Raw genomic sequence first — 26,598 nt, 5'->3', positions numbered from 1 at the left:
TTCATAATACAGGAAAAGTAACTGTAGATCTTACTTTCACTTAGCTCATATTTATAATCTCTAAAAATAGCAATGTTTTAATTACTTTCCAGATTTTTATTATTTACATGGTCAGCCTATCCTATTCTTTTTTAAATATAACAGATCTCAAATTTTTTGGCCTAAGCAACCTAAGCAGATACATAGTTGTACAAGGGAGTATTTAAATAGTCTTTTCAGATAACTGCGGATATTTTACTTGATACTACACCAAAACTCAATAAACTATCATCTCTTAATGATTAGTTACAATGTGCAATCTAAGGATTCCAACCTTGAATCTTGCTGTCCTTGAGGGCCTATAACCACACTCTGAGAATAGCTGTTGTTTCAAATAATTAACTCTACTTGATTGCAAAAGTAACTAAATTGATATCTATTGGTTTTTGGTTTATTCAGACTGTTATCTCATCTTGGTGCATTCAATTGAATCAGAACCTCTCTGCTAGGCTGTATTTTTGAAGTGCTTTAGTAAATAATGATGTATAACCTGAACATATTTAATTACACAAAAAAAACTGATGCATATATACATAGGAAAGGGTGGTAGGAGATGATACATAATGGACTACCTTTCATTTTAAGTCCTCTCACTTATTTTTTTTTTTTAAAGACTTTATTTATTTATTTGACAGAGAGAGATCACAAGCAGGCAGAGAGGCAGGCAGAGAGAGAGGAGGAAGCAGGATCCCTGCTGAGCAGAGAGCCTGACGCGGGGCTCGATCCCAGGACCATGAGATCATGACCTGAGCCAAAGGCAGAGGCTTAACCCACTGAGCCACCTCAGTCCTCTCACTTATTAAAATAATTTTGAATAAGGATGTCAAATCTTTGTTCTTTTTATTTAGCCAGTTGAAAAGAAAACAATTGTGGTAATTCTATTATAAAACAAAATAATAATTTCCTTTCCTTTAAGAGTTCTTTGGCTTATTGGCATTCCCTGTCATCCTCCTCACATTTTTTTTTTTAAGGATTTATTTGAGAGAGGGAGAGAGAGAACAAGTGTGCACGTGTGTTTGCTGGCGGAGGGAAAGCTAGAGAGGGAAAGACAGAGTCTTTAAGCACATTTTGTGCTGGGGTGGTAGAGGTGGGCTTGATCTCATGACCCTGAGTTCACCACTCAACCAAGAGTCAACTGAATGTACCACCCAGGCACCACCTCCTCAGATTTTCTGGTTGTCCCAAACACATATGTATCCTGGAGAGTATTTTTCTACCCAAACCAGCAATTTATTCAAAGCTTTTCCCAACAGAAAGCTCACAATATTACTACCTGTCAGGACCCAGAGCACCATGAAACCACATGAAACCTAGCATCTGTAACTATCTTCATTACTACTGTGATCTAGAAAAGGGCTGCTGTTTCAAGTAAATGTATCATGTGCCAAGGGTATGTGATGAAATTAAGGGTGTTTGAACTAAGGGCCATTCACCACCTAATGTAAGACTGAAGGGTGTGTCAGAAGTCAAGGGACAAGGGTTTCTCAAACATAACAACCAATACCCTTAACTTCCAGCCCTTCAGCCACCTCTCTTGTCCACTGCAGTCTTATGTACAGATTGTTCAAGCATAACACTTTTCTGTGTTATGAATGATCTTTCTAAATACTAGTCAATTACCTTTTGCTCAGTTGAGCGAAACCTCAAGGCTAAAATTTTTTGAAAAGGCAGAAATACAAATTATCAATAACAGAGAGGACATGTGAACATAAAGACCCCAGTACCAAGAAAGGCTTCCAGAGAATGGGATTTAGTGCCACCATCGAATGACATGCATCGTAAATATTCCTGGCTTATTTCAGGAAATGGGTTTGTTTTCCTACAAGGCTTCCTGGCAATTAATATGTATCACTTTTTATACCAATATATCACTATTATGGTAACAGAGCTACTTTTGCTGTACCAGCAACAAGGCCAGGCAAGCTATTCAATGAATGACAAACATGGGGAAATTTTGGCTATTTGCAACTTCAACTACAAACTGCCTAACAGGGGCACCTGGGTGGCTCAGTCAGTTAAACACATGACTTTTTTTTTTTTTTTAAAGATTTATTTACTTTAAAGAGGGAGGAGGGTAGGAGAGAGGTGTGTGGTGAGGGGAAGGGGCAGAGGGACAGAGAATCTCAAGCGGACTCCTCTCTGACAATACATGGGTTCAACCTAATGACCCTGACATCATGATCTAAGTCGAAATTAAGAGTCAACACTTAACTGACTGAGCTACCCAGGTGCCCCGAGGGCCTCTTCATTCTCAGCTCAGGTCTTGATCTGAGGATCGTGAGCTCAAGTCCCATGTTGGCTCCACACTGGGCATGGAGCCTACTTAAAAAAAAGAAAACTAAAAAAATAAATTCATTGAGAAACTACAGAATGCCCAAGACATAACAGTAAATGAAAACCAATTTTTGCTTATTTCTGCTTGACTGGGCCTACACTGATGCAGACTTCCAATAAATTTGTCTTGACGTTAATACTCTACAACCAACACTCTATAATGCTGCTCTAACAACCCAATTTTTAAAATGTCAATCCTAATTTCTTGTAGTTGTTTTAAGAAAGAGGACTGGGGTGCCTGGTGGCTCAGCGGCTGGGTGATGTACTCTGATTTTGGCTCAGGTCATGATCTCGGAGTCGAGAGATCAAGCTCCGCATCAGGCTCTGCCACTCAGTGAGGAGTTTTGCAGGAGATTCTCTCCCTCTCCCTCTGCCCCTCCTCCTGTTCACTCTTTCCTTCTCTCTCAAAATAAAAATAAATAAAATCTTTTAAAAAAAATGAAAAATTAAGGGGTGCCTGGGTGGCTCAGTGGTTTAAGCCCCTGCCTTCGGCTCAGGTCATGGTCTCAGGGTCCTGGGATCGAGCCCCGGGTCGGGCTCTCTACTCAGCAGGGAGCCTGCTTCCCCTCTCACTTTACCTGCCTCTCTGCCTTCTTGTGATCTGTCAAATAAATAAATAAAATCTTAAAAAAAAATTGAAAAATTAAATAGAGGATTTAAAGTACTACAGAGAACTGATGAAATTGATCCTATCTGCAAATGAACAACTAATATTCAAGCTTAAAGGTAGTGACTATACATATATGCACATGTGTGTGTATATATATGTGTATATATACACTATTTACTTATTTAATCCTCTTTTGTCAATCTCGGCCAACGTCATACTCAATAATCTGAATCTGTAATGCTCTTTAATTCTTGTAAGACAATGATTTCTGGCATTCATTCAACCAAATAAGCATAATTTTAATCAAGTGGATAGGGAAAGAAATATGGTTCCTGATATGTGTAGAAATTTTCAATTCAGGTTCTGGTTTCTCTGTTGAGGGTTAATTTTAGTATTTTATTTCTCTCTTCTGCCTGTACCAGTGCAAGTTCTTTCAAAGGTAAGTAATCTACTTGTAGACTTACAGATAGATAATACTAATATATATTATTATGCATTTTAAATTGAGAATAAGAATTTTTCAAATAAGGAAAAGAGAAACTTCTACTTACTTTTAAAGTCTGATTTGCAAACTATAAGCATAATCAAACTAATTCCAATAAAAAGATCTCTCCCTTTGGGGCACCTGGGTGGCTTAGTTGATTAAGCGTCTGCCTTCAACTCAGATCATGATCCCAGGGTCCTGGGATAGAGCCCCACACCGGGCTCCCTGCTCAGTGGGGAGCCTTGCTTCTTCCTCCCTTTGCCTCCCCCTTATTCAGGTTCTTTCTCACCTGCTCTGGACGTGTGCTCTCTCTCTCTCTCTCTCAAATAAATAATCTTAAAAAAAAAAAAAAAGCCTCTCCCGTTAATAATTTATTATAAAACTCAAGATTACACAAAAAATTGTGAAACTGTTAAAATGTTTATTATAAAAAGGATTTTTAATATGCTAAACTTTTTTTAAGATCTTATTTATTCATCTGAGAGAGAGAGAGCACGCATGAGCAGGGGGAGGGGCAGCGGAGAGGAAGAAGGAGGCTTCCTGCCAAGCAAAAAGCCCAATGTGGGGTTCCAATCCCATCAGGACCTGAGCAGAAGGCAGAATGCTTAACTGACTGAGCCACCCAGGTGCCCCTAAAAAAGGTTTTAAGAAACTAGCAGTTATTTCTACTTCAGCTGACAAATAGCAAAACATGAGAACAGAGTAAAATAATGAGACCCAACTTAGCATCTTTTATTACTAGGGCTCTGGCTCCCAACTTTCTAAGAATAAGTAGACTTTTAATGGAAAATAGTATGAAAAACATAAACCTTCAGTTTAACATTGCTTCTAGTGAATTACTAGATTCACTACTACTAAATTACTACTTCAAGAAGTAAAAAGTGAAGCTCATTAGCTATTAAATACCACCCAAAGAAATGAAAAGACATTCCATGTTCATGGATTGGAAGAACAAATATTGTTAAATGTCTATACTACCCAAAGTAATCTACACACTTAATGCAATCCCTATCAAAATACCAATAGCATTTTCCACAGAACTAGAACAAGAAATCCTACCATTTGTATGGAACCAGAAATAGCCAAAGCAATTGTGAAAAAGAAAAGCTAAAAGCATCAGAATTCCAGATTTCAAGTTAAATCACAAAGCTATAGTAATCAAAAAAGTATGGTATTGGCACAAAAATAGATACACAGATCAATGGAACAAAATAGAAAATCCAGAAACAAACCCACAATTATATGGTAAACTAATCTTCAACAAAGAATACCCATGGCAAAAAGACAGTCTCTTTCAATTAACGGTATTGGGAAAACTGGACAGCTATATGCAAAAGAAAGAAACTAGACTACTTATTACACTATATACAAAAGTAAATTCAAAATGGATTAAAGATCTAAATGTGAGACCTGAAACCATAAAAATCTCAGGAGACAAAACAGGCAGTAACTTCTTTGACATCGGTCATAACTTCTTTCCAGATATGTTTCCTGACATAAGGAAAACAAAAGCAAAAATAAACTATTGGGACTACATCAAAATAAAATGCTTCTGCGCAGTGAAAAGAAACAATCAACAAAATTGAAAGGCAACCTATAGAATCGGTAAAGATATCTGCAAAAGACATATCCAATTAAGGGATAGTATCCAAAATCTATAAAGAACTTAAAAAATTTAACACCCAAAAAACAAATAATCCAATTAAAAATAAGCAGAAGACCTGAACAGACGTTTTCTCAAGGAAGAACTATAGATGGCCAACAGATACATGAAAAGATGCTCAACATCATTCATCAGGGAAATGCAAATTAAAACTACAATGAGGTATCACCTCACACTTTTCAGAATGGCTAAAATTAACAACACAAGAAACAACAGGTATGGTGAGATGTGGCCAAAAAATGGGCCCTAATGCACTGTTTGTGGGAATGCAAACTGGTGCAGTCACTGTGGAAAACAGTATGGAGGTTCCTCAGAAAGTTAAAAATAGAACTACCTCATGATCCAGCAATCATATTTCTGGATATTTACGCAAAAAAAAGACAAGAACACTAATTCAAAGGGATACATGCACCCCTATGTTAATTGCAGCATTATTTACAATAGCCAAGATATGGAAGCAACCCAAGCGTCCATCGATTGACGAATGGATAAAGAGGTGATGTATATACCCACAACAGCATACAGTCATAAAAAGAATGCAATCTTGCCATTTAAAAGGATATGGATGGAGCTAGAGTATAATGCTTAACAAAATAAGTCAGAGAAAAATAAATAGCATATGATTTCACTCATCTGTAGAATTTAGGAAACAAGCAAAGGTTAAAAATTGAGAGATAGACAAATCAAGCAACAATTAGAATAAACTGTTGGTTACTAGAGGGGAGGTGGGAGGAGAATAGGTGAACAGGGTACGGGGAATGAGCAGTGTGCTTGTGGTAAGCAGAGTGATGTATGGAAGTGCTGAATTACTATACTTTACACCTGTAACTCATAAAACATTTATGTTAACTACATTCAAATAAAAACTTGAAGTCTTTTTTTTTTTTTTTAAAGATTTTACTTATTTATTTCAGAGAGAGCGGGAGAGAGGGTCTGAGAGCCAAGGGAGGGGCAAAGGGAAAGGGAGAGGCAGAGTATCTCAAGCAGACTTCTGAGGAGCTTGATCTCAGGACCCTGAGACCCTTACCCGAGCTGAAAGCAAAAGTCAGTTGCTTGCTTAACTGACTGAGCCACCCAGGGGCTTCCAGTAATAGCCTCAGAGTAGCAGATTAATTCTTTATTCTTGTATATACCAACTTCTTAAATGCCATACTGAATTCCTTGGGCAATTCATCTTTTCTACTACCCAAGCACAAACTGTGGTGTTACTTTCTTTATAAACACTACAATCCTGGGGCACCTGGGTGGCTCAGTTGTTAAGCATCTGCCTTCGGCTCAAGTCATGATCTCAGGGTCCTGGGATCGAGCCCAGCATCGGGCTCCCTGCTCTGGTGGGAAGCCTGCTTCTCCCACTCCCACTCCCCCTGCTTGTGTTCCTTCTCTCGCTGTGTATCTCTGTTAAAAAAATAAAATCTTTTTTACAAAAAAAAAAAAAAATAATAAACACTACAATCCCAAAGAACAAGGTTTAGTTCTGTTCATGCCAATAAAGGGGCATACCTTGTTAATAATAAAGATTATTACAAAAGCAGGATTTTAGCATTATGAGATCCAAAGAGGATCAATTATCTATGTCCTAAATTTCATAAATGTTTTTGCAATTCAGATTTTTAAGCTTAAACACAATAGGACTATATAATCATTTAAAAAAAATTATATCAGGTTATACACCAAACTTTTCAGCCATTCATTAATAAAATTTCAGTGCTTGGAGCGAAAGCAGTAAATAAAACAGACATGGTCCCTGCCCTCAAAGGGTCTAGATTCAGGGAAGAAAGAAAAAAAAAAAAAAAAGGTAATGCATTTGCAACTTTATATTGGTTGCAGGTTGTGAAGGGTAGATAATAATCTTCTTTCCATATACCTGTGTTGTTAGATTTGTTCCAACCAACACACCTTATTCATGATTAAAAAAAACCCACAAAGTAGCAAAGTAATAAAAGATACAAGTTATACATACTCATTACAGAGAAATTAAAAGATATACCTATATAAATAGAAAATGAAGTCGGCCTGGGGGCACCTGGGTGGCTTAGTCTGCTAAGCGGCTGACTCTTGGTTTCAGCTCAGGTCATGATCTCAGGGACCAAGCTCTGCATTCAGTGGGGAGTCCCTTGAGGCTATCATTGAAAATAGAAGGGGAGATTAAAAGCTTCCAGGACAAACAAAAACTGAAAGAATTTGCAAACACCAAACCAGCTCTACAGGAAATATTGAAAGGGGTCCTCAAAGCAAAGAGAGACCTTAAAAGTAGTAGATCAGTAAGGAACAGAGACAATATACAATAACAGTCACCTTACAGACAATACAATGGCACTAAATTCATCTCTCCCAATAGTTACCCTGAATGTTAATGGGCTAATGCCCAATCAAAAGACACAGGGTATCAGAATGGATAAAAAAAACAAAACCCATCTATATGTTGCTACAAGAAACTCATTTTAGACCTGAAGACACCTCCAGATTTAAAGTGAGGGGGTGGAAAAGAATTTACCATGCTAATGGACATCAGAAGAAAGCAGGGGTGGCAATCCTTCTATCAGATCAATTAGATTTTAAGCCAAAGACTATCATAAGAGATGAGGAAGGACACTATATCATACTCAAAGGATCTGTCCAACAAGAAGATCTAACAATTTTAAATATCTATGCCCCTAACGAGGGAGCAGCCAACTATATAAACCAATTAATAACAAAATCAAAGAAACACATCAACAATAATACAATAATAGTAGGGGACTTTAACACTCCCCTCACTGAAATGGGACAGATCATCCAAGCAAAAGATCAACAAGGAAATAAAGGCCTTAAATGACACACTGGACCAGATGGACATCACAGATATATTCAGAACATTTCATCCCAAAGCAACAGAATACACATTCTTTTCTAGTGCACATGGAACATTCTCCAGAATAGATCACATCCTCGGTCCTAAATCAGGTCTCAACTGGTATCAAAAGATTGGGATCATTCCCTGCATATTTTCAGACCACAATGCTTTGAAGCTAGAACTCAATCACAAGAGGAAATTTGGAAAGAACCCAAATACATGGAGACTAAACCTCATCCTTCTAAAGAATGAATGGCTCAACCAGGAAATAAAAGAAGAATTGAAAAAAATCATGGAAACAAATGATAATGAAAACACAACGGTTCAAAATCTGTGGGACACAACAAAGGCAGTCCTGAGAGGAAAATATATAGTGATACAAGCCTTTCTCAAGAAACAAGAAAGGTCTCAGGTACACAACCTAACCCTACACCTAAAGGAGCTGGAGAAAGAACAAGAAAGAAACACTAAACCCAGCAGAAGAAGAGAAATCATAAAGATCAGAGGAGAAATCAATTTAATAGAAACCAAAAATACAACAGAACAAATCAACGAAACCAGGAGCTGGTTCTTTGAAAGAATTAATAAGATTGATAAACCCCTGGCCAGACTTATCAAAAAGAAAAGAGAAAGGACCCAAATAAATAAAATCATGAATCAAAGAGGAGAGATCACAACGAACACCAAAGAAATACAGACAATTACAAGAACATACTATGAGCAACTCTAGCCAACAAATTTGACAATCTGGAAGAAATGGATGCATTCCTAGAGACATATAAACTACCACAACTGAACCAGGAAGAAAGAGAAACCCTGAACAGACCCATAACCAGTAAGGAGATTGAAACAGTCATCAAAAATCTCCAAACAAAAGCCCAGGGCCAGACGGCTTCCCGGGGGAATTCTACCAAACATTTAAAGAAGAACTAATTCCTATTCTCCTGAAACTGCTCCAAAAAATAGAAATGGAAGGAAAACTTCCAAACTCATTTTATGAGGCCAGCATCACCTTGATCCCAAAACCAGACAAGGATCCCATCAAAAAAGGGAACTACAGACCAATATCCTTGATGAACACAGATGCAAAAATTCTCACCAAAATACTAGCCAATAGGATTCAACGGTACATTAAAAGGATTATTCACCACGACCAAGTGGGATTTATTCCAGGGCTGCAAGGTTGGTTCAACATCCGCAAATCAATCAATGTGATACAACACATTAATAAAGAAAGAACAAGAACCATATGATACTCTCAATAGATGCTGAAAAAGCATTTGACAAAGTGCAGCATCCCTTCCTGATCAAAACTTTTCAAAGTATAGGGATAGAGGGCACATACCTCAATATTATCAAAGCCATCTATGAAAAACCCACCACAAATATCATTCTCAAGTTTTCAGAAAAACTGAAAGCTCTTCCGCTAAGGTCAGGAACACGGCAGGGATGTCCGTTATCACCACTGCTATTTAACATAGTACTAGAAGTCCTAGCCTCAGCAATCAGACAACAAAAGGAAATTAAAGGCATCCAAATCGGCAAAGAAGAAGTCAAACTATCACTCTTTGCAGATGATATGATACTATATGTGGAAAACCCAAAAGACTCCACTCCAAAACTGCTAGAACTTGTACAGGAATTCAGTAAAGTGTCAGGATATAAGATCAATGCACAGAAATCAGTTGCATTTCTCTACACCAACAAGACAGAAGAAAGAGAAATTAAGGAGTCAAATCCATTTACAATTACAACCAAAACTATAAGATACCTAGGAATAAACCTAACCAAAGAGGCTAAGAATCTATACACAGAAAACTATAAAGTACTCATGAAAGAAATTGAGGAAGACACAAGAAATGGAAAAAATGTCCCATGCTCCTGGATTGGAAGAATAAATATTGTGAAAATGTCTATGCTACCTAAAGCAATCTACACATTTAATGCAATTCCTATCAAAGTACCATCCAGGGGTGCCTGAGTGGTTCAGTGGGTTAACGCCTCTGCCTTCGGCTCAGGTCATGATCCCAGGGTCTTGGGATTGAGCCCTGCATCAGGCTCTCTGCTCAGTGGCGAGCCTGCTTCCTCCTCTCTCCCTGCCTGCCTCATTGCCTACTTGTGATCTCTGTCAAACAAATAAAATAAAATCTTAAAAAAAATAAAAAAGAATTAAAAAAAAAGTACCATCCATTTTTTTCAAATAAATGAAACAAATAATCCCAAAATTTATATGGAACCAGAAAAGACCTCGAATAGCCAAAGAATATTGAAAAAGAAAGCCAAGTCAGTGGCATCATAATTCCGGACTTCCAGCTCTATTACAAAGCTGTCATCATCAAGACAGCATGGTACTGGCACAAAAACAGACACATAGATCAATGGAACAGAATAGAGAGCCCAGAAATAGACCCTCAACTCTGTGGTCAACTAATCTTCGACAAAGCAGGAAGAATGTTCCAATGGAAAAAAAGACAGCCTCTTCAATAAATGGTGTTGGGAAAACTGGACGGCCACATGCAGAAAAATGAAATTGGATCATTTCCTTACACCACACACGAAAATAGACTCAAAATGGATGAAGAACCTCAATGTGAGAAAGGAATCCATCAAAATCCTTGAGGAGAACACAGGCAGCAACCTCTTCGACCTCAGCCTCAGCAACATCTTCCTAGGAACATTGCCAAAGGCAAGGGAAGCAAGGGCAAAAATGAACTATTGGGATTTCATCAAGATCAAAAGCTTTTTCACAGCAAAGGAAACAGTTAACAAAACCAAAAGACAACTGACAGAATGGGAGAAGATATTTGCAAATGACATATCAGATAAAGGGCTAGTGTCCAAAATCTATAAAGAACTTAGCAAACTCAACACATAAGAACAAATAATCCAATCAAGAAATGGGCAGAGGACATGAACAGATATTTCTGCAAAAGAAGACATCCAGATGGCCAACAGACACATGAAAAAGTGCTCCACATCACTCGGCATCAGGGAAATACAAATCAAAACCACAATGAGATATCACCTCACACCAGTCAGAATGGCTAAAATTAACAAGTCAGGAATGACAGATGCTGGTGAGGATGCGGAGAAAGGGGAACCCTCCTACACTGTTGGTGGGAATGCAAGCTGGTGCAACCACTCTGGAAAACAGCATGGAGGTTCCTCAAAATGTTGAAAATAGAACTACCCTATGACCCAGCAGTGCAATTGCTGGGTATTTACCCTAAAGATACAAACGTAGTGATCCGAAAGGGCACGTGCACCCAAATGTTTATAGCAGCAATGTCTACAATAGCCAAACTATGGAAAGAACCTAGATGTCCATCAACAGATGAATGGATAAAGAAGATGTGGTATATATACACAATGGAATACTATGCAGCCATCAAAAGAAATGAAATCTTGCCATTTGCGATGATGTGGATGGAACCAGAGGGTATCATGCTTAGCGAAATAAGTCAATCGGAGAAAAGACAACTATCATATGATCTCCCTGATATGAGGGAGAGGAGATGCAACATGGGGGGTTAAGGGGGTAGGAGAAGAGTAAATAAAACAAGATGGGATTGGGAGGGAGACAAACCATAAGTGACTCTTAATCTCACAAAACAAACTGAGGATTGATGGGGGGAGGGGGGTTAAGAGAGGGGGGTGGGGTTATGGACATTGGGGAGGGTATGTGCTATGGTGAGTGCTGTGAAGTGTGTAAACCTGGTGATTCACAGACCTGTACCCCTGGGGATAAAAATATATTATATGTTTATAAAAAAAAAGTTTCCTTTCCTTTCATACTGTTGTATTATTAGCACTTTTCACACTTATTAGCAAAGATTGAGGCTTTTTAAATCTCATAAACCAGAGAGGAAAGAAGGAAAGGGAAAAAGAAGAGATATTCTGGTAATGCTACTATGTAAGAGTTGGAAGTAGAGGAGGGAAAGGTAAGGGACTTTTTTTTTTTTTAAAGATTTTATTTATTTGACAGAGAGAAAGAGACAGAAAGACACATGCCGAGAGAGAACACAAACACAGACAGTGGGAGAGGGAGAAACAGGGTTCCTGCAGAGCAGGGAGCTCCAGGCAGGGCTTGATCCCAGGACCCTGGGATCATGACCTGAGCAGAAGGCAGACACTTAAGGACTGAGCCACCTAGGCACCTGGTAAGGGACTTTTGAAGTATGTATTTAGAGTTCATGATGCATTCACACTTCAGTTAATCTCAGTTGTGAATGAGCAAAGGGAAGAAAAAGTCAACTCCATGATTCTCTAGGAAGAAAAAGACAATTTAAGAGGCAGCACTGCTTTAAAGACCATATCAGAAACAAAGACAAAAAGATAGTACAGTTTTATTCCAAATTCATATAATGATGTGATAAAAACATTTAGTAATTTATAAAAATGAAATTCTCACTTACTGACAATTTCCTTAATTCTAATTTTATCTAATACTAAAAATCTACTCTAGCCCACCAATATCTTTATTGTTTTTCTGAATACATCACGTCACATGGAGTTAACTTCCTCCATGACATCTTAGGTAGCATTGTGAAAACTCTAACATACTAAACTGTATGTCTATTTCTTTCTTTATAAGTAACTATTTCCCTAATTAGTTAAGGTGTGTACTTTTAGATCATGAATTAAGGACAGAGGCTATTATTACTTTTAAAAATTTAACTTCTACCTCCAAAAGTCAGCATTAGATGAACTTCAAGGAATTTGATCTCCCCAGTTTTTGAGAAGCAGAGAAAAACATGCAACCAGGCAAAACCTTCCAGGAATACGATGTTATGCTTTCTGGATCTAGTTAGTGCCCTATATAGTCAAAGAGGCAGAAAACCTTTTTTGTTTGTTTTTATTTTTTATTTTATTTTTTTAGAAAGAGCATGGGCATGAGAGCAGGGGAGAGAGGAAGAGAGAAATCTTAAAGGCTTGATCTCAAGACTCTGAGATCATGACCTAAGCCAAAATCAGGAGTTGGACATTTGACTGACTGAGCCACCCAGGATCCACTTGTTTGCTTTTAAATAACGAAAAAAAATTACTGAAGACAACTTCTGGCATCTAAAATTTAATTTAATCAGCCTCACTTTCAAAGTTATTACTACACCAGCAGATTGTGCCTTCTGTAATGCTTCGTTTTTGCATGTTTCTCACAGACTGAAAACCTGGCTAATGTCCATATTTAGGCCAAGTCCTGTTCCCTTTCACATGCTAATTTATTTCTTGCTTGGACAAGAGTTTCCAAATATAAACCCATTTCACATTTTATAAAATAAAGAATTTGAGCAGTAGTAGAGAACGGGAAGTTGGGAAGCTTTATCCTTCAATGGCAGGTTCTGCTTGGCACAATTTCAAGTTATATTCTGGAATACCGGTGTATGTTCTGGTTTTCTTCAGCAACCCAAAAATATGTTCATGAAATCAAGATCTAAATGGGTCATTTCAATTTATTAATATAAGACCTGTCTTGTTCCAGAATCTAAAAAAACGTACTGGTTAGATTTTTTAAAAGATTATTTATTTATTTATTTGACGGGCAGAGATCACAAGTAGGCCGAGAGGCAAGCAGAGGGGAGGGGAAGCAGACTCCCTGCTGAGCAGAGAGCCCAATGGGATGCCTGGCTCCATCCCAGGACCCTGAGATCATGACCTGACAAGGCAGAGGCTTAACCCACCGAGCCCACCCAGGCACCCCTGTACTGGTTAGATTAAAATTACAAACATATGTACTGTTAGGGTTGTGTCACTTATTACTTTGAATATACATGTGTATTTGAATATAGTAGGTGGTATTTCTACTAGAATCTACTTCATTTCCAGGATTCTGAACCCTAATGGGGAGCATAAGTGGATTACAATTCATTAAAAGATAAAGAAATCTTTTCTTTTTCTTGCAAAAGGCTGAGTTCACTGACAGAAATAATTAACATTATACTTACTTTCACATAAACATAGCTTAAGTTTTGAGGACCAGAGACAATGTAGTAATATGCTAACATTTCATTTCCAAGCTTTATTCTCATTTTAAATGTTCTCAAACCATATTTCCCTTCATCCCTTTCTAGTAACTTCTTGTACACATGGTAATTCTTTTTTTTTTTTAAAGATTTTATTTATTTATTTGACACAGAGAGAGAGATCACAAGTAGGCAGACGGGCAGGCAGAGAGAGAGGGGGAAGCAGGCTCCCTGGTAAGCAGAGAGCCTCATGCTGGGACTTGATCCCAGGACCTTGAGATCATGACCTGACCTGAGCCAAGGCAGAGGCTTAACCCAATGAGCCACCCAGGTGCCCTACACATGGTAATTCTTTAATAAACAGCCTTTCAATGAATCTGAACTTCATTATTATGCTACCTTTGACCCTCATTCTCTCAAAAAACTAGGTTGTTTTATTTTCTTGTTTTATCAGTAACAGACAAACCACAGTAGAGTATTAAAATTGAGTATTGTCTAGAATCAAATCATTACCCACCATTCTTCAATGTATATCTGAGAAGTTTTTTTGTTTTTTGTGTTTTTTTTTTTTTAAGATTTTATTTATTTATTTGCCAGAGAGAATGACAGAGAGAGTGAGCACTGGCAGGCAGAGTGGCAGCAGAGGCAGAGGGAGAAGCAGGCTCCCCACCAAGCAAGGAGCCCAATGTGGGACTTGATCCCAGGATGCTGGGAGCATGACCCAAGCCGAAGGCAGCCGCTTAACCAACTGAGCCACCCAGGCGTCCCTATCTGAGAAGTTTTTAAAATTTAATTTTATTTAAAGTCAATTAATTAACATATAGGATATTATCAATTTCATAGGTAGAGTGCAGCAATTCATTAGTTTTATGTAACACCCAGCGCTCATTACATCACATGCCCTCCTTAATGCCAATCACCTTGTTACCCCATCCCACCTTCCTCTCCAACAACCCTCAGTCTCTTTCCTATGGTTAAGAGTCTCTGGGCGCCTGGGTGGCTCAGTCCTTAAGCATCTCCCTTCAGCTCAGGTCATGATCCCAGGGTCCAGGGATCAAGCCCTGCATAGGGCTCCCTGCTTAGCGGGGAGCCTGCTTCTCCCTCTCACACTCCCCTTGCTTGTATTCCCTCTCTTGCTGTCTCTGTCAAATAAATAAAATCTTAAAAAAAAAAAAAAGTCCCTTATGGTTTCTCTCCCTCTGATTTCACCTTGTTTTATTTTTCCCTCCCTTCCTCTATGCTCTTCTGTTTTCTTAAATTCCACATGAGTGAAATTATATGGTATTTGTTTTTCTCAGACTGACTTATTCCCCTTAGCATAATACCCTCTAGTTCCATCCATGTCACTGCAAGATATCGTTTTTTTTGATGGCTGAATAATTAATATTCCATTGTGTATACATATCATATTTTCTTTAACCGCTCATCTGTCCATGGACATCTGGGCTCTTTCCATAGTTTGGCTATTGCAAACATGGAAAACTTTTTTAGAAGATATTCATAGATGCTAAAGATGTAGCAAAAATAAGTCAGCATTATTACCCCAAATTTACTAGGTTAAACTTAAATATGGGATGCCTGGCTGGCTCAGTCGGTTAAGCATCTGCCTTCAGCTCAGGCTGCGATCCCAGTCCTGGAATTGAGTCCCACATTGGGCTCCTTGCTCTCCCTCTGCCTGCCACTCCCCTGCCTGTCTCTCTCTCTGACAAATATATAAAATCTTTCTAAAAAACAAAAACAACCAGGGCGCCTGGATGGCTCGGTTGGGCAACTGCCTTTCATTCAGGTCATGATCCTGGAGTTCCAGGATCGAGTCCCACATTGCACTCCCTGCTCAGCAGAGAGTCTGCTTCTCCCTCCAACCTTCTCCCTCATGTGCTCGCTCTCTCTCTCTCTCTAATAAATAAATAAAATCTTTAAAAAAAATAAAAAACCAAAAACTTAAATAGCCGCCTTAACTGCGGACAAGACTATATTGTCTTTTAAAATAATCATCAGTTCCTTTATTAGAAATATTCAATTTTCAAAGGAGTGTTTTTATTTTCCTGGAAACTGTAGTTATCATTAAACCATTTGTTTTCCCTCTACTAACTTCTCAAGTAGTATTCTAGATGACAGCAAATACAAACATCATTACACAATCACAATAGAAAGGACATGTCTTGGGCACTTTACTGGCTCAGCTGATTAAGTGTCTGCCTTCAGCTCAGGTTATGATACCAGATGCTGGGATCAAGTCCTACATTAGGCTCCCTGCAGGGAGCCTGCTCCTCCCTCTCCCTCTGTCCCTCCCCTCCATTCAGCTTGCGCTCTCTCACGCACTCCCTCTCTCTCAAAATAAATAAATAAAATCTTTAAAAAAAGAAAGAAAAAAGAGAAGATGTGTCTTTCTTTCATTTTTATTTAAGTAATCTCTACACCCAACATGGGGCTCAAATTCACCCATGACTCACACACTCTTCTGAATGAGCCAGCCAGGCACCCCAAGGATATGTATTTCTAATCTCCAGAGCAGGTACTTCAAACCTGAATTCCACTAACCCCATTAAGGATTCATTCAGCTGAGCAAAATAAAAGCCTGCATCTAAAAGAGTGAACTGATAAAGATAACATTGGAAGCAATTTGAAGTATTTTGCTGATCATATCCAAAAGACAGTAAGAAAGTCCTCCAAGTCAATAAAGACACCACCTATTTCATTTAACTTATGCCATTTAAGAGAATTTGGGGGGCACATGGTTAGCTCAGTCAGTGGAGTGTACAACTCTTGATCTTGAACTTGTGAGTTCAAGTCTAGAGCTTACTTTTAAAAATTTAAAAAAAATTTTTAAAAATAAAAAAAAAACACAGAATTTTGGAAACCATAATTTTAAGTTATATAAACATACACTTCCTGAATACAAAGGAAAATTATTCTGCCTAAATTTGTAGAAATCATCTTACTAGCCCTTAAAATACACAAATATTTTGTTCCCTATCATTTGTGTGGTCAAAATTTATGATTTAGTACACAAAAGTCAATGGCCAAACAATTTACATAAACCTGTGATATCATGATTTATATGCTATATTCCATCACAGCTTTTGGCTAACCATTCCTATATCAGAACAGACATGTAAGAGTTAGGAGGAGTTAGGAGCACCTCTTTGGTGCCACAGATTGCTTTGACAATTTGGTAAAACCTGTCATTATTCTTGTCAGAATGATGTTTTTAAATGCATAAAATACAAATATACAATTGTCAAAATATATTTTTAATTGACATGTGTTTTTAAAAATAACAAGTTAGAGAAGATCTAGTAGTTGGTCTAATAATCACAGTAACTTTAAAGTAATGATTGAGTTTAAACAATTTCAAGTTGGCAGCAAGCACTGTATCATATGAAAATTTCTACTGATGACAAAGTCACAGGTACTGCAAAACTACTCATTGCTTGTTGCCTACATTCATAGTTGGAATAACTAGATTTTATGTAGAAGTTAATGAGAAGATGTAATTTTTTTTCTTCAGCAGGTTCAGAGACCCCCTGAATTCCATTGACCATGGAAGACCAATCTGCAGATCCTTGGTTAAAAACCGCTGATAGGGGAAGAGAAGAGAGAGTTAACAAAGTAAAACCTCTGAGTCTCAAAACTATATAAGGCAACTTTGAAAAGCCCTGTTAGAAGTACAGTTATCATGATGAACACTGAGTAATGTACAGAATTGTTCAATCACTATATTGTATATCTGAAACTCAAACACTGTTAAATGTATTAGATTTAAAATAAAAACTTAAAAAAAAAAGCCCTGTTGCTATCCAACACAGTTTAACACACTAGAGCAGTATTATCAAGCTTTCATTCACTCAATAATTTTCGTGATTTACACACTAAGAGCAAAATCAAAGGGAAGAAATATTTTTCAACAAATGATCAAATATGTAGCTTACAATGCTTGTACATTTTGAGAAACTTCTTTATATGAAGGTTAAGTCATTATAATCACATCAGATTAGATTTAACAATACTATCAGCTGTGATTAGTACTATAGTAGTAGTACGGACAACCAAAAGAGCTGGACCCTGCTTCTTCTGCATAAGTGGTCAGTTGTACTCCTCAACAGCTTAGCCCCTGAGCCAGTCTCCCTTTTGGTAGATGTGAACTCCTGCTGTCACTGTGTGTACTGTGACCCCAGAAGAGAAATCATCATTTCCTTAAGATCAGCATTGCTGGGGGGCGCCTGGGTGGCTCAGTGGGTTAAAGCCTCTGCCTTCGGCTCAGGTCATGATCCCAGGGTCCTGGGATCGAGCCCTGCAGCGGGCTGTCTGCTCAGCAGGGAGCCTGCTTCCCTTCCTCTCTCTCTCTGCCTGCCTCTCTGCCTACTTGTGATCTCTGTCTGTCAAATAAATAAATAAAGTCTTTAAAAAAAAAAAAAAAAGATCAGCATTGCTGGGTCGCCTGGGTGGCTCAGTGGGTTAAGCCTCTGCCTTCAGCTCAGGTCACAATCCCAGGGTCCTGGGATGGAGCCCCTAGAGCCCCGCAAGCCCCGCGTAGCATCGGCTCTCTGCTCAACAGGGAGCCTTCTTCCCCCCTCACCCTCCCAGTCAAATAAATAAGTAAAATCTTAAAAAAAAAAAAAAAATCATCATTGCTGTTTCATTACTTCTTAATAGGACACAAGGGCTCAAACACCTCAACTATACTAAACTTGGCATATAGATCATTATAAAATGGATCCTATGACCGGGCAAAGAGAAAAAAAAAATTACAGGGAAAAAAGCATGGAGAAAAATTTCAGTTTGTCAGTGCAAGTTAAAGGAAGAATAACATACAACTCAGAAGGGTAACTCGGGAGTCATATACTGAAGACTTTATTCAGACAAATATTAAATTTGGTAGGCACTAGAAAACCATGAGAAAATTTTGATTAGAGAAATGACATGATCAGAACTGGTAGGACACCAGTTATGGTCGAATAATCTTCAACAAAGCAGGAAAAAATATACAGTGGAAAAAAGACAGTCTCTTTAATAAATAGTGCTGGGAAAATTGGACAGCTATGTATAGAAGAATGAAACTCGACCATTCTCTTACACCATACACAAAGATAAACTCGAAATGGATAGAAGACCTCAACACGAGGCAGGAATCTATCAAAATCCTAGAGATCATAGGCAGTAACCTCTTCAACATTGGCCACAGCAACTTTTTTCAAGACACGTCTCCAAAGGCAAAAGAAACAAAAGCGAAAATGAACTTTTGGGACTTCATCAAGATCAAAAGTTTCTGCACAGCAAAGGAAACAGCCAACAAAACAAAGAGGCAACCCACAGAATGGGAGAAGATATTTGCAAATGACACTACAGACAAAGGGCTGATATCCAACATCTATAAAGAACTCCTCAAACTCAACCCTCAAAAAACAGATAATCACATCAAAAAATGGGCAAAAGACATGAGCAGACACTTCTCCAAGGAAGACATACAAATGGCTAACAGACACATGAAAAAATGTTCATCATCATTAGCCATCAGGGAGATTCAAATCAAAACCACATTGAGATACCACCTTACACCACTTAGAATGGCCAAAATTAACAAGACAGTAAAAACGAGTGTTGGAGAAGATGTGGAGAAAGGGAAACCCTCTTACACTGTTGGTGGGGATGCAAGTTGGTGCAGCCACTTCGGAAAACAGTGTGGAGATTCCTTAAGAAATTAAAAATACCCTATGACCCTGCAATTGTACTACTGGGTATTTACCCCAAAGATACAGCTATAGTGAAAAGAAGGGTTATCTGTACCCCAATGTTCATAGCAGCAATGGCCACAGTTGCCAAACCATGGACAAAATCAAGATGCCCTTCAACAGACGAATGGATAAAGATGTGGTCCATATATACTATGGAGTATTATGCCTCCATCAAAAAGGATGAATACTCAACTTTTGTATCAACATGGATGGGACTGGAGGAGATTATGCTGAGTGAATTAAGTCAAGCGGAGAGTCAAGTATCACACGGTTTCACTTACTTGTGGAGCATAAGGAATAACACGGAGGACATGGGGAGATGAGAGAACTGAGCTGGGGGAAACTGGAGGGGGAGACAATTTGAGACTGTGGACTCTGAGAAACAAATTAAGGGTTTTGGAGGGGAGAGGGGTGGGGGTTCGGTGAGGCTGGTGGTGGGTATTAAGGAGAGCACATACTGCATAGAGTACTGGGTGTGGTGCATAAACAATGAATTTTGGAACACACACACACAAAAAATTAAATTTTAAAAAAGGAACTGTCAGAACACCATAGAACAGACTGGAGAAGGGGAATGGCAATGATCGGAGGTACAAGGCCACAGCAACAATCATAGCAGCAGCCAAAACTAGGGAGTAATGATAAAATGAAAAGTGGGGTTGGTGGGGGGAGAGAATGGACACAAGAGATAACAAAGAAGAGAAACTCTGGCACATAGTTGCATTTGGGAGGGCAGGGGGCCCACTAGGGAAGTGTTAAGATGACTCAGAGGTTTTAAGCCTAACTACCTGAAAGAATGTAGTCAGAAGAAAAGACTAGGTTTGGGGGATGAAGGCAAGTTGAGAACAGGCAGAGATAATGAACCTCAGGCAACATTTTAAGTATGAAATGCCCAAGAGATAACTATAAAAGCAGATCACGGATAAGAGTAATCAATCTCTGTACTTAAGGAATTTTAAACCTATATTCCGGTTACAGCTTGAGATTTAGATTTGGTAGTGATTCTATCAGAAATTTCCCAAAAGCTATGGGAACAAATAAACTGAAAGAGCAGAGAAGACCAAAAGAGACCCTATCAATGTAAGAATAGAAATTCTAAATATTCCAAATACTAAAAACCATTTGAAATGCTCATATCAGGGGCACCTGGGTGGCTCAGTTGGTTAAGCGACTGCCTTCGGCTCAGGTCATGATCCTGGAGTCCTGGGATCGAGTCCCACATCGGGCTCCCAGCTCCATAGGGAGTCTGCTTCTCCCTCTGACCTCCTCGCTCGTGCTCTCTCTGTCTCTCTCTCTCAAATAAATAAATAAAAGTAAAATATTAAAAAAAAAAAAAAAGAAATGCTCATATCAAGTGCTAAAAACATTTTAACAAAATACCGGCTTTTAAAGAGGATATATCTTGATACATTTAAATACATTTCTCCAGGGGTGCTTGGGTGGCTCAGCGGGGTTAACCATCTGCCTTAGGCTCAGGTCAGGATCCCTGGGATGGAGTCCCACATCCCCATGTCAGGCTCGTGGCTCCGTGGGAAGCCTGCTTCCCCCTCTCCCTCTGCCTGTCACTCACCCAACTTGTGTGCTCTGTCAAATAAGTAAATAAAATCTTTAAAAATACAGACATACATACCTCCAAAAAAGATAGTGTCTCAATACATATGATATTCTATTAAAACACACAAACTTTGGGGCACCTGGGTGGCTCAGTCATTAAGCATCTGCCTTTGGCTCAGGTCATGATCCCAGGGTCCTGGGATGGAGTCCCGCATTGGGCTCCCTGGTTTCCCCTGCTGGGCAGGAAACCTCCTTCTCCCCCTTCCCCTCCCCCTGCTGTGTTCCCTCTCTCTCAGTCTCTCTGTCAAAAAAACAAAAACAAAACACACACAAACTTTAACCTGCCCTTAGTATTCAAAAACCACTTAGAGGAAGGTAGTTAAAAGATAACAAATTTCCAATTATAAGTACTAGATATGTTAAGGTAAAGCATGATGACTATAGTTAACACTATTACATTATATATAGGAAGGTTAAGAGAGTAAATTCTGAGTTCTCTTTGAAAGGAAAAAAATTTTTTTGCTCTTTTTATTTTATCTGATGAGCTGATGGATGATAACTAAACTTATTTGTAGCAATCATTTCATAATATATGTTAGTCAAGCCATCATGCTATGTATCTTAAACTTACACAGTAATGTCAATTATATCTCAAAATAAAACTGGGGGAAAAAACCCTATTTTCTATAGAGGTATTCTAGTTAATCAATTAGGAAGGAATGTTAGAGAGGGGTGCTTGGTTGGCTCAGTCAGTTAAGCGCCTGCCTTCCCTGCCTTCGGCTCTGATCCTGATACCAGAGTCCTGGGATCAGCCCCGCATCAGGCTCCCTGCTCTGCGGGAAGCCTGCCTCTCCTTCTCCCCCTGCTTGTGTTCCCTCTCTCTGTGTCAAATAAATAAAATCTTTAAAAAAATAAATAAATAAAAAGATTTTATTTATCTGAGAGAGAGAAAACAAGCAGGGGGAGCAGCAGGCAGAGTGAGAAATAGGCTCCCCACTGAGCAGGGAGCCACATGTGGAACTTGATCCCATGACCCTGGGATAATAACCTGAGTCAAAGGCAGATGCTTAACCAACTGAGCCACCTAGGCATCCCTAAATAAATAAAATCTTAAAAAAAAAAAAAAAAAAAAAGAGGAATATGAGAGAATTAAAGGCCATTTGCAAGCCACTAGTGAAGAAATGGAGCCACACCATTAATTTACCAAAGTCAGTGATAATCAAAGGCCTCCTGATGGAAACATACATCATCACCTATGAATTATATTTGTTCTTTCCTCCACACTGTTCCTACTCTCAGAAATCAAACCTGAACTGATCTAAGCATGCTTGAAGTCTTCAAACTAGCTACTAATTTATAGGAAATACAGGGAATCAAGGGATATGCTGAACTAAAACATGTTAAAACTATTCCAGAGGGACATATTCAACAAAATCCAGAATGAGGGAAACCAGGAAAAATAACCCAGTTCCTTCAGCAAATCAATTATGACAAATGACAAAGGGGGAAACTGCGGATTAAAAGATATAGCAACCAAAGGTAATGTGTGACTGTGTTTGGATTCCAAATCAAACAAACCAATTACTTAAAAGCAACCTGGAGTGGGGTGGTGCCTGGGTGGCACAGTTGCTTGAACACCTAACTCTTGGTTTTGGCTCAGGTCACTATATCAGGGTAGTAAGATGGAGTCTGAGACAGGCTCCATCGTCCACACTCAGCATGGAATCTGCCTGACTTCTCTCTCTGCCCCTCTCTACATGGTTTCTCTCTCTCTCAAATAAACATTTAGATCTTAAAAAATTAAAAACAAACAAACAAAAAACCCTAGGGTACAATGCCTGGCTGGCTCAGCCACTAGAGCATGTGACTCTAGATCTTGGGGTCTTGAGCTCAAGCCCTGTGTTGGGTGTAGAGCTTACTTAAAAAAACACAAAACAGGGACGCCTGGGTGGCTCAGTTGGTTAAGCAGCTGCCTTCGGCTCAGGTCATGATCCCAGCATCCTGGGATCGAGTCCCACATCGGGCTCCTTGCTCATCAGGGAGCCTGCTTCTCCCTCTGCCTCTGCCTGCCATTCTGTCTGCCTATGCTTGCTCTCTCTCCCTCTCTCTCTCTGACAAATAAATAAATAAAATCTTAAAAAAAAAACAAAAAACAAAAACAAAAACAAAAAAAAGCCAACTGAGGAAAATTTGAATACTGCCTGGTTATTTGGTTATGTTCATTTTTACAGATGAGACAATAGTATGTGGTTATGATTCCTGGAATCCTATCTTTTAGAGATATACTTAAATATTCGTAGACAAATTAATTATACACATATGATTTGCTTCCGAATAACCCAGCAGGTCTAGGGAAGTAGAAAAGGGATAGATAAAACACTGGCTCTCAACTGTGTTTGAAATTTGATAGAAGTTTGTTTAGAGGGGAATAAATAAGAAAAAAAAAAAATCACTATCAATAACACCAACAGAACTACAAAGAGGACAGGAATGGATTTGTTTTATTTCCGAGACTGACAACCTGAGCAGCCCTGGGCTAATCATACAATGTCTTATTGCCCCCACTGGTTAAATGGAGACAAATACCATCTGGTAAACCCACAAAATCGTATTTGGTTAAGTTGGAAGGTTGGAGATACTTTTAACTTTGGCTGCCCTAGTTTCCCACATCTGTGTGATTTCCCCTCTCATGTCCTCCCACAACTGTCCATCACTGTGGTCTCACACACTCCCAAAAGCCTCCCTCAGCCTGTTCCCACATTGTATACAGAGTGAAGTTCCTAAAAAGCAAAATATATCCTCAACTCCACTTCAAACCCTTAAACTGCTTTTGATTAGCTTCAAGGCAAGAGTGCTTCCTTAAATTTTTAAGGTAGTTCCTTAATTCTTTAAAATGATTTATAAAGCATTCCATTATCTGATATTATCTATCTCTCCAACTTCCACCTCTCCCAAATTTCCCTTCTCTCTCTTATGCTTTAGCTTTGCTAAATTCTTGCAGTTTTTCCAACGTACCCTATACTCTGGAGCTTCAGCATTCATGGCTGAAATGCTTTTTCCACCATCACTTCCTGGCTTAGTTAGCTCCTAACCATCAAGTCTAAAAAGTTAAGTAGCATTTCCTCACAGAAGCCTAACCAGATTGCTTCTATACTAGGTTGGGTGTCTTCGCATAAGTACAGAATACACCATTTCATTCCCCAGGAATCTGTACTTTCTCTATCATAACACTCAGTATTTCTTTATAAAGAATACTTGTAGTAATCATTGTTACCAGTCTATCTGCTCTTCAGTTAAACTACAAACTCCAGGAGGAACAGGGCCAGAACCTGTTTATTGCTGAAACCTAAGTCTCTCATAGTGCCTAGCAGCTGATAACAAATTGCTGAATACATAAATACCCACAACTCTCTGGTTTGTTTTTCTCACATCCAAGTTCCATCTTCCTGGTCTTCACTGCAACAAAAAACAGACTGACCATATAGGCATTTACAGGGACCTAAATCCTACATAGGGATGCATTATAAAGTGGACTGAAAACACAATGGGAATGAAGGACATAATTGGGCAAAAGCTACTCAAATATCTATTTTAGTATAAAATAATTATATCCATATTAACAATTTACAGAAAGCTCAAGAGTGCCGATCTGATTAATAGGAGTCAAAAGACATTAATTCCCACACAACAACAAGTTTTCACATCTAAGATGTTAAGTCACTTAACTTCTCCAATTTCAATTTCCTAATCTGTAAAATAAGGGAATCTGACTAGCTGGTCATTAAGATCTTTTCCAGGGTTAATGTTATATGCATTAATATTTAGAAGACAAAAAGACACGTAAACTATTCAAACACTATCAAATGGTTTCAGCCTATGACCTTTTTATCCTTTTCAAAAAATCTGTTCAGGGATGTTATAGCCTATTATGTTAAGCTTACAACCAAACCTTTAAATCTATTCAGCTATAAAAATCTCACAAAATCTCTCCAGACAATTAACTTATATATTTAACAAGAGTCACTGCAATACGATTAAAGAACAGCATTTATCTAAACCCTAAATTACTCAAGTATGTTAAACTCTGAAATAAAACTTACCCATTACCTGTATTAAAGCCTAGATATCTTGAATTCCTGATATTTCCTATGGCAATTTTAAGGCAAAGTTGTACTTCTCAGCATAAGACTTGGACTTATGGGCACTACTTAACGTCATGCTAAAAAGCTGAAGATACGCAGTCTATAATTCACTCACAGTTCTGGTAACCAACACTGACATTGTTTATTAATGCCTAATTCCTAGTCATACTCTTCCAAACTTTCACACAATACTGAGTTCACCCTATCACGACATTCCACTAGTTACTAAGCCCACATTTGTTTCATCAGGGCACTGACATGTGCGCATTTTATTTCGAAACCGGAATAACTTTTGGGAAATTAAAAAAAAAAAACATTTCAAAACTAGTTATGGTAAAGAGTAGCTCTGTAAACATTCTACTGTTATCAGTAGGCGCCTAGCTCGTAAGCAAACGCTGCAAACCGGCTCAAGCAGAAATCCGTTTGTTTATGGTTGAAAATAATTATAAAGTGGTTTGGGCCAGTGCTCGTCACACCAAACAAGTCGTGACAAAGAAATGAAATGTTAAAATGCACGTGGAAGAAAAGGATGTACTTGGAACAAAACGCGTGCATCTGACCAAGTGTAACGCTATCCTTCAGATCCCTCCCAACAGGGCTGCCTTCAAGACCAGGAGCGCGAGGGCGCTCCAGTAGAGATTCGGCAGCCACAGGTTGAATGACAAAGAGTCCCCGTCAGCACCAGTCCCCGCGTCGGCCAGCTGCACTATTCCCTCAGCAAAGTCCACTGGAACCCTGCAGTCACGTCTTGGCTGCGGGGACTGCGGCTTCCCAAACCACCCTCGCAAGTCACCAGGTGGGGCAAGGATTGGCTGGCCGAGGTTGGGGCAGGCATGCCACGAGTCCAAAATAACTCCCGCTCCGAGTCCCTTCTCTCCGAGCAGAACGCGGCCAGGAGGACCGGGGAGGCACCACGTGAGCCAGCCCCACGTCGTCCCTTTCCAAATTCAAAAGCATCTCTTGAGGAGACTCCTGAACGCTAGGGGAAAAGCTACTTCCCAAGGTCACCGGGCATCCAACCCAACTCCCGGCTAGGCCGGTGGCCCGCACCTGACTACCGGGCCGCAGCCCCGCCGGACGAGGGAAGGCACTGTCCCCATCGCCTCAAGGTCTCCTTCCCCAACGCCGCGTTCCGGAGCTACGCGGCTGCCCGCAGCCACGATGCCCCTGCCGGGCCGCCTCCTTCCCCCGAGACCCAGGTCTGCGCTCCATTCCCGAGGCCCCCTCCCACCCGCCAGGGCGGC

General features: G+C 39.2%; 1 protein-coding gene across 2 annotated transcripts in view; it reads right to left on the bottom strand.

Moving 5' to 3' along the window:
• SLC16A1 (solute carrier family 16 member 1) overlaps nucleotides 1-26,598 on the bottom strand; it is a 58,242-nt gene that overhangs the window by 25,077 nt on the left and 6,567 nt on the right. The window lies entirely within an intron of this gene.

The sequence above is a fragment of the Lutra lutra genome, chromosome 4 (genome assembly GCF_902655055.1).
Source record: "Lutra lutra chromosome 4, mLutLut1.2, whole genome shotgun sequence".
Taxonomy (NCBI): domain Eukaryota; kingdom Metazoa; phylum Chordata; class Mammalia; order Carnivora; family Mustelidae; genus Lutra; species Lutra lutra.
Note: the sequence above shows the minus strand (reverse complement) of the source record. Positions and strands in the feature narration are given on the sequence as shown.